The following is a 7,634-nucleotide window of genomic DNA, read 5'->3' as shown; positions in this document are numbered from 1 at the left end:
GCACCCTATCAGGGTTATGGGCATGCCCACCGTGCCCACAACGGTGGATCCGCGCCTGATTAACATGGACCTGGAATATTTTTTCGTTAAAACTGTTAAAAGCCATTCGATGACAGAAGTATAAGACGTAACAAAACGCCTGAATTATTTCTCGTATTCCTAATTTTTAGACATTGCCATGAAATTACATAGGTAGGTATAGGTACGTACCTATTTGTATGTCAATACAGTTAGAGTCATTAATTCATTATAGAGGCCATAGGCCAATAGTTGCCTAAAAATAAATATTTTCATTCTTTCATTCATTATTTACTACAACGTATTTTAAATTTCTAATAGTGTATCTATATTAGAAATTGAAAATAGCATACGACGAAAATATCTCGCTGTACCTCGCCATAATCCTAAAAATTTATATAAAATAAAGTACCTAAACCTATCTATATAAGTTATTCAAAAATACATTATTTTTTTCATTTTTACTTTAATTTTATAATTACTAAGATCCTTTTTAATACCATGACGAATGTAAAGGAAAAAAATAAAGGCAAAAACCCAACGACACGAGGTGTTCCCAGGCGGTCACCCATCCAAGTACTGACCTCGCCCGACGTTGCGTAACTTCGGTGATCGGACGAGAACCGGTGTATTCAACGTGGTATGGACGTTGGCGACTGTTATATTGAAATTAGTATACAGTATCGTAGATTTGAATATCAGTGACGTCAACATGACGTGAGAGATTTGTCTCGCTTATGGAAGTGACATTGAAAATACAGTGGAACCTGGATAATTGCAATCTCAAGGGACCGGCCAGTTTTTGTCAATTAACCAGGTTTTTCATTTAAGCAGGTCGTGTCAATTAACGAGGTTCAAAAAATTGTTGTGTCAATTATAGAGGTTTTCATTAATAGAGGTTGCGTTCTGACAAATTTCTTTTATGGAGGTGCAAAAAACCATTTAAAGTAGATTTACACGCTTCCGTTCTGGGTTTCCGGTCTATATATTGCTTCTCTCTATACTTGCACTTTTACACTACATTAATTACCACTTTATTTTCTTATCATTTGGGTTTAAAAAAATCCCTTGAATTGTAGAATAAAGTTTTATTAGAATGTAAAAAGCATACTTTGTTTTTTATTGATCAAAACTATTTCACCTACTACAGGCCAGTGATAGATACCCAATAAATAAATTGAATTCTGGATGGAGATATAAATAAAATTATCATTGCTATTAAAAAATTGTTTCTGCTGTCTACAACTACATTATTTCAATTACAGAGGTAATAAGTAAGACTCGTTTCAATAATAGAGGTAAAAAAAGAGCAAAAATAACGGATTTTTTTAGCACAGTGTCAATTATAGAGGTCTTAATTTGCGATGTGGTCAATTACAGAGGCAAAATTACGAAAAGCACTAAAATCTAAATTGCAATTATAGAGGTTCCAAAATTTCAATTATAGAGTCCTTTTGGTCTCAAGGGACCGGGACCGGACTTTTGGTTGCAATTATTGAGGTTTTCCATTTATCCAGGTGCCAATTAACCAGGTTTCACTGTAAATGTAAATCTTTTTCTCTTTTTAACTACACATACTACAATATTCGACGTATCCTAAAGTTCGAATCGGACCAATAGGTTTTTTTCTACTAAGTAACTATGTATGTATTTAGATTTATATTCCTATTACATTTTTCTTCCGCCGAGGCCGAGCTTACAAAAACAAACAGCATAAAGCTAGTAATAAAATCCGATCTACCCGTCGATAGTAAACGGGTGTTAGTTAATACTGTTAATTATGTAATTTATGTGCCGTTAAACGGTAAAATATGGGTGTTAGGCTGCTGTTTTGACTGCACCGAGTCGTAAAAACTGGGAAATGAGTGTGTTCTGTAAACTGTTGATGATACAAGCTGCAATTACAAGGATTTTTGTTGCGTGAAAATAGAGAAAGAACGTAAAAAAACAACTGACTTGGTATTTGTATGTACTTACTTACTTAACCCCATAAATATTATTAAATAAAACTATGGAAACGGATTAGGTACCTGCTTATATCGCGTATGTATCCGTCACCCGTTGACCACGAACGCTGTAAAGGGTTCGTGGCCAAAACATCGTGACGTATTTTTAATTTTTTTTAATTCATTATACCTACGCGATATAATTCGTTTGCACAATTTTATTTCATGAGTAGTACTTACAGCGAGTATCGCGGTAGCTGAAGACAATATTTTATCATCATATTGTTTTGAGACGCTTCGATTTTCAATAGCTTACCAAATATGTACACTTGACGTCAAATATATTTATGTTTACATTTTTTTGCCTTATTACGAAAGAGTTAGGTGTAAAAGTGTAAAAATATATTTGACGTCTGCTGTATACAAACATTATGTCATATTATCGTATCTATTATCATTATCACTACTTCTTCTTGTGCTCGTATAGTCACGTGACGTCAGTAATAACATAAATTACGCTACTGTTGTCAAATTTCAGCTAACATGTCGCCAACGTCCATACCACGTTGAATACACCGGTTCTCGTCCGATCACCGAAGTTAAGCAACGTCGGGCGAGGTCAGTACTTGGATGGGTGACCGCCTGGGAACACCTCGTGTCGTTGGCTTTTTGCCTTTATTTTTTCATCATGATACTAAAAAAGATCTTTGCACTTAATTACAAAATTAAAGTAAAAATGAAAATAATGTAATTCTGAATAACTTATATGGATAGGTGTACTTTATTTTATATTAACGACAGTTGGCTTTTTATTTTTTTTATTGGGACTAATCTTACACGTCATGTTGACGTCATTGATGTTCAAATCTACGATACTGTATACCAATTTCAGAGCATTTGTCGCCAACGTCCATACCACGTTGAATACACCGGTTCTCGTCCGATCACCGAAGTTAAGCAACGTCGGGCGAGGTCAGTACTTGGATGGGTGACCGCCTGGGAACACCTCGTGTCGTTGGCTTTTTATTTTTATAATTGTTTTTTTGTTGCGTTAAGCACACTGTTAATTGTCCATAGGTGGACCTTATGCCTTTTGTAATAAGATCCACCAATGTAAAGTTAAAAGTGTTTCTATTTGTAGGTACCGCAAGCATTTGAAACAAGTATCTGAATATCTGTAAGATCTCACATTCACGCTTCCAAAGAAACTCAATATAAACCTCCATCTTAAGCTGTCGTCGAAATTACGCGCCTGCGGCTGACATATTGTTATTTCCCTGTATCCCGATACAAAAGGTCTTAACTGCCAAGCAATTTCATACTACCTAAGTCTTTTTGTATTAGGTTTGTGCCTTTGTCTCGCGGTTGTGTTATGCAAAACTCATGCAAAAGGTTGTGAAGTGGAAATTAAATGCCCAGGTGATAGAAAGGTTAAATAGATCTAGAAAAGATATGGATTGGACATGTCAGTGTCAAAAGTTACGTTTTTGTTTGAAGAAATGTCACATTTTTATATATATTTTCTAGATCTATTAACTGACGTATCTTAAAGTTCGAATTGGGCCGTGATTGTCAAAGAGTGGCAAGGACTGAGAAAACTTTAGAAAATTGTAAATGTAGCAAAATGCGAGCGCCAGGCATTGAATAGGGATGTTGCTTGTAACTATTTAAAGTAAATTATATCACACCATGTACGAAAAAGCAACAGAAAATTACCAGAAAAACGTAGTCAGCAGCAATTTTTTGACATAACTTCTAATTTAATAAAAAAAGTACTTTTAGTGATACCATCATACCACTGTAGGTACATACCTTGTTTGTAAATAAATGATTTTGGATACAAAAAAGTTGATGGCTTGACCGTGACGTCACTTGTTCTGTTTTCATATAAATGTGATATTGCGATGATTCAGATACAAATACAAAATGCCGCTCTTAAGAAGCCCGGATAGTAGATATTCAAAGTAATAATAGGGATACCTAAACATAATATTATGCAATCGACTGTCCAAGACTCGAAGCCAACTTTTACTCCGGAATAAAGAACATTTTAAGCTAAATCTCAAAGTACTAAATTAAGACATACCTACGACTTTTATCCAAAAAACAGTCCATTCATCAACGTCCCAGCTTTATGAATGTCCTGTCAAATCATAATGAAAAAGTTAATAGAAAAAGTTTGACAGTGGCAGGGCGCGGTGACAGTTTAAAATTTAATTTTCTCGCGACGGACTAATGGTGGGTCGAAAGACGAATGGACCCTTCTATTGATATTAACTTCTTTCAGAACAACTATAGGTAGGTAACGCCAGGAGAGTTGATGCAAATGATTACACACACAGAGTAGGTTACTAATGGCAAAAACAGTATTGAATGAATGAAGAAACTTTTTGGTCCCTCTTGAGTTTGGTTGTTCAACTTGCTATCGGTACGAAAAAGAACACTAATATCAAAATATCGCTGTTATTACATGATTTTGTTGTCGTGTGCGTGACTTCAACGTCTTATACGGCCCCGACACTATCATTAGCAATGACATAAAATTTCATCACGCTCCAGCGTTTGGTCCAGTCAGGTCATGACATTCCTAAATCTCCCCACACACTTATCAGTATTTCTATCAGTATTTTCATCATTACCTTTCACGGGGAATTTTAAGTTATTATTTTCCTAACCGTTCTTAGTTATGTTGTAGTGTACGTTTTGAAGAACACAAAACCAAGACATTATTCAATCATCGATTCAAATATTTCTAACCTGTCGTAATTATACTATGTACTGTGGCAACTCTATGCCCGATGAGCCAGAAAAATGCAGAAAAAGAAATAGTTAATTAAAAAGAATATTTATTTGTTTCAACCTTTTCGTGCGTGCAGTTATGGCGCAACTGTGTGAAAGATTGGTAGTTAAAAATGTACCCAAATATTTTTTTTATTCTTACCACGAACCGGGAATCAAACTATTCTTAAAGTACAATCAGCATCATATAGTAGGTAGCATCCAAAGTACCTATTCAAATAGTTCGGTACGCCATACATACCTATTATATGGTGTACCGAACTATTTGAATACTTTGGATGCTACCTACTATACGACGCTGACTGTACCTACTGGATTCTTCTGTTATGTAAGAATGTATACATATTTGGTTAAGAAAAAAGGTACGGTAAAGGTAAGGTAAAGGTAGGGATTGCAATCCGGTCCGGCGGATCCGGTAATCCCGCCGGATCCGGCACATTTTTCAAGATACCGGATCCGGCAAAATTCACCGGATCCGGTCTAGGATCCGGTAAAGTGAATCAAAGCGCTAAAATATAAAATAACAGCTTAAAACACTGCTAAAATTTAAAAGTTCTCGCCAATATTCGAATTTTCTCGCTCGCAAACAGCAACACAACAACTTGTTTGTTAGTTGACGCCAGTCTTCTAGCCGACGAAATATGTGTACCTAGTCGTAGCGTTGAGATTTCCGTGCACCGTAAGTACTGGATTGGTTTATATTCAATTTATTGTGTTGTTTCATTGTAATTTGATGTACATGTTCTTTCGTTTTATTTTGTACAAACCATTATAGCCCACTTTAAGACACAGGTTTTTGGGGTATCCGAAATACTAATACTTGTACATAATTATATTAATTATTAAAAAAGTGGTTAGGATTTTGCTGATTAAAACTAGTCGGGGTTTCTGCGGTTGACCTGACGTTTAGTAAAAACAATATCTGTGGAGGTTCGAAGTAAAGAGGTATAAAAAAGAGTCCGTCATAAAGCAAGTTCGAACGGGATAGTCTTATATGGAACATTCAACCATAAACACTAACTATTCATTCTCAATTAGTCATAAAACTTTTTAAGCTTTACAGGCCTGATTTAGTTAATATGTTTTATCCTTCTTACAAATACATAAGTCAAAATGAAAGATAAAGACCAAAACGAGAAGATCAAAACTATTCATAGCTAATTCAGGCCAGTAACGCGTTTATAAATAATGCCATAAACCAGAGAGTTTACTTATGGGATAGATGCATACTTACAACATGTTATTATATAAGGCCATATACAGAATATACAAAATAGGGATGTTGACCATATTTTAAAAAATATATTGAACTCCATGCACGAAATAAAACGCAATAGGGAATATTACGCAAAAGTCGGCGTAGGGTCCACTAGCAAATTCAGAGGGTCTACTTCGAAATGCGAAAATCGAAATTTCGTTATCAGTCTCTAACGCTCGAATACGCAAGAGTGTTAAAGAGGCAGAAAACGAAATTACGCGGTAAGCCCTCAGTATGTGCTAGAGGCGCCCCCTACACAGAGTATTGCGTAATATTATTCTATTTCCCTGAATAGGGAATATTACTCGAAACTCTGCGTAGGGGGCGCCACTACCACAATCCATCACAATCTGGGGGTCTACCGCGAAACATGAAATTTCGTTTTCTAACCTCTCTATCACTTTTCATCATCATCATCCTCACTTTTGCATATTCGAACGATAAAGAGGCAGATAACTAAATTTAGATTTTCGGGTTTCCCGGTAAAAATATAATTAAATTGTTGTAAACAACATAAAATAAAAGGTTTTTAATTTTTATTTCATGTATGGAAACTTTTAGAAAGGGACAGAGATTTTCTTTGTGCATCGTATTCTGCATGTTTTCCTTTTTTCTTAAGAGTCAAGTGAAAATAAACTTTAGAGCAATGATAATAGAGTAGGTATACTTCACTTATTGATTTAAATGCCAGTAATGACTCTTGTTAGTATAAAACCTTCCTCTAAAGTACTTTAAATGACGGAATGAGGGATTAGAGTGATGCGCTCCACTCACTATCAGTATAATGTCATTATTTTGACATTTCTTCAAAAATATTAAAAATGTTTAATAACTTCATTATCGTCCATCATTCTTTCTGTCATTTCTCATTCCATCATTCTAACCAATTCACTGTCAGTATAATGTCATTTCTAGTATCATTACTTTGACATAACTCCAATACTGACGGAAATTATTAAAATAAACTTCATTACTTGCCGTCATTCCTTCATGACACTCCCTACACTATCACTAAAAACGTCATTCCGTCAAAGTAATGTCAGTATCCATGATAGTGTCGGGGCCGTATTAACCTCTTCTGGCAATACCTACCTATAAATAGTTGATTTGTATAATTCGTATCATTATCAAAGCGTTTGAATATCGGGTGGAACAGAACGAAGGACTTTATATACAAATTTATATTACTGACAATAAAGATATCTCGCTTAATTTAACACAATGGACATCTACAATAATAAATTAATACGCAAAAGCAATAAAACGTTGCTTTAATAAATAACTAGTAAGCATTTTATGCACGTCGTAAATTTATTCAATAATAGTGTGAATTATTGCAGGTTAAACGTGTACTTATTATGGTTCCAAAAGGTCCTACAAACACTTATTTGATAATGCTTTTATCACCTTCAGGCACATGTATCGTTTTAAAAATTATTTGCATTTGCAACACGGACGTATCTTTGATGTAAGTGTAATAAATATTACACTATTGTAATTTACATGCGTATAAAATAAAGTATGTTTGCTGTATACTGTAAAGTTTATGTGACACTGTTTTTCGTCACTTTCGTCACGTCCTAAGAGCCAAACATGAACCGTTCATACGTTAA

General features: G+C 34.8%; 3 non-coding genes across 3 annotated transcripts; 2 read left to right on the top strand and 1 right to left on the bottom strand.

Annotated features, from left to right (window-relative positions):
* Positions 1 to 553: 553 nt before the first annotated feature.
* LOC134664872 (5S ribosomal RNA) lies at positions 554 to 672 on the bottom strand. The gene has a single exon (XR_010098315.1). It is a non-coding gene; the product is annotated as a 5S ribosomal RNA (ribosomal RNA).
* Positions 673 to 2,512: 1,840 nt separating this feature from the next.
* Positions 2,513 to 2,631, top strand: LOC134664871 (5S ribosomal RNA). Its single transcript, XR_010098314.1, has one exon. It is a non-coding gene; the product is annotated as a 5S ribosomal RNA (ribosomal RNA).
* Positions 2,632 to 2,866: 235 nt separating this feature from the next.
* Positions 2,867 to 2,985, top strand: LOC134664863 (5S ribosomal RNA). Its single transcript, XR_010098307.1, has one exon. It is a non-coding gene; the product is annotated as a 5S ribosomal RNA (ribosomal RNA).
* Positions 2,986 to 7,634: the final 4,649 nt, after the last annotated feature.

This window comes from Cydia fagiglandana, chromosome 5 (genome assembly GCF_963556715.1).
Source record: "Cydia fagiglandana chromosome 5, ilCydFagi1.1, whole genome shotgun sequence".
Taxonomy (NCBI): Eukaryota; Metazoa; Arthropoda; class Insecta; order Lepidoptera; family Tortricidae; genus Cydia; species Cydia fagiglandana.
The sequence above is the reverse complement of the archived record's forward strand: the minus strand, read 5'-3'. Positions and strand labels throughout refer to the sequence as shown.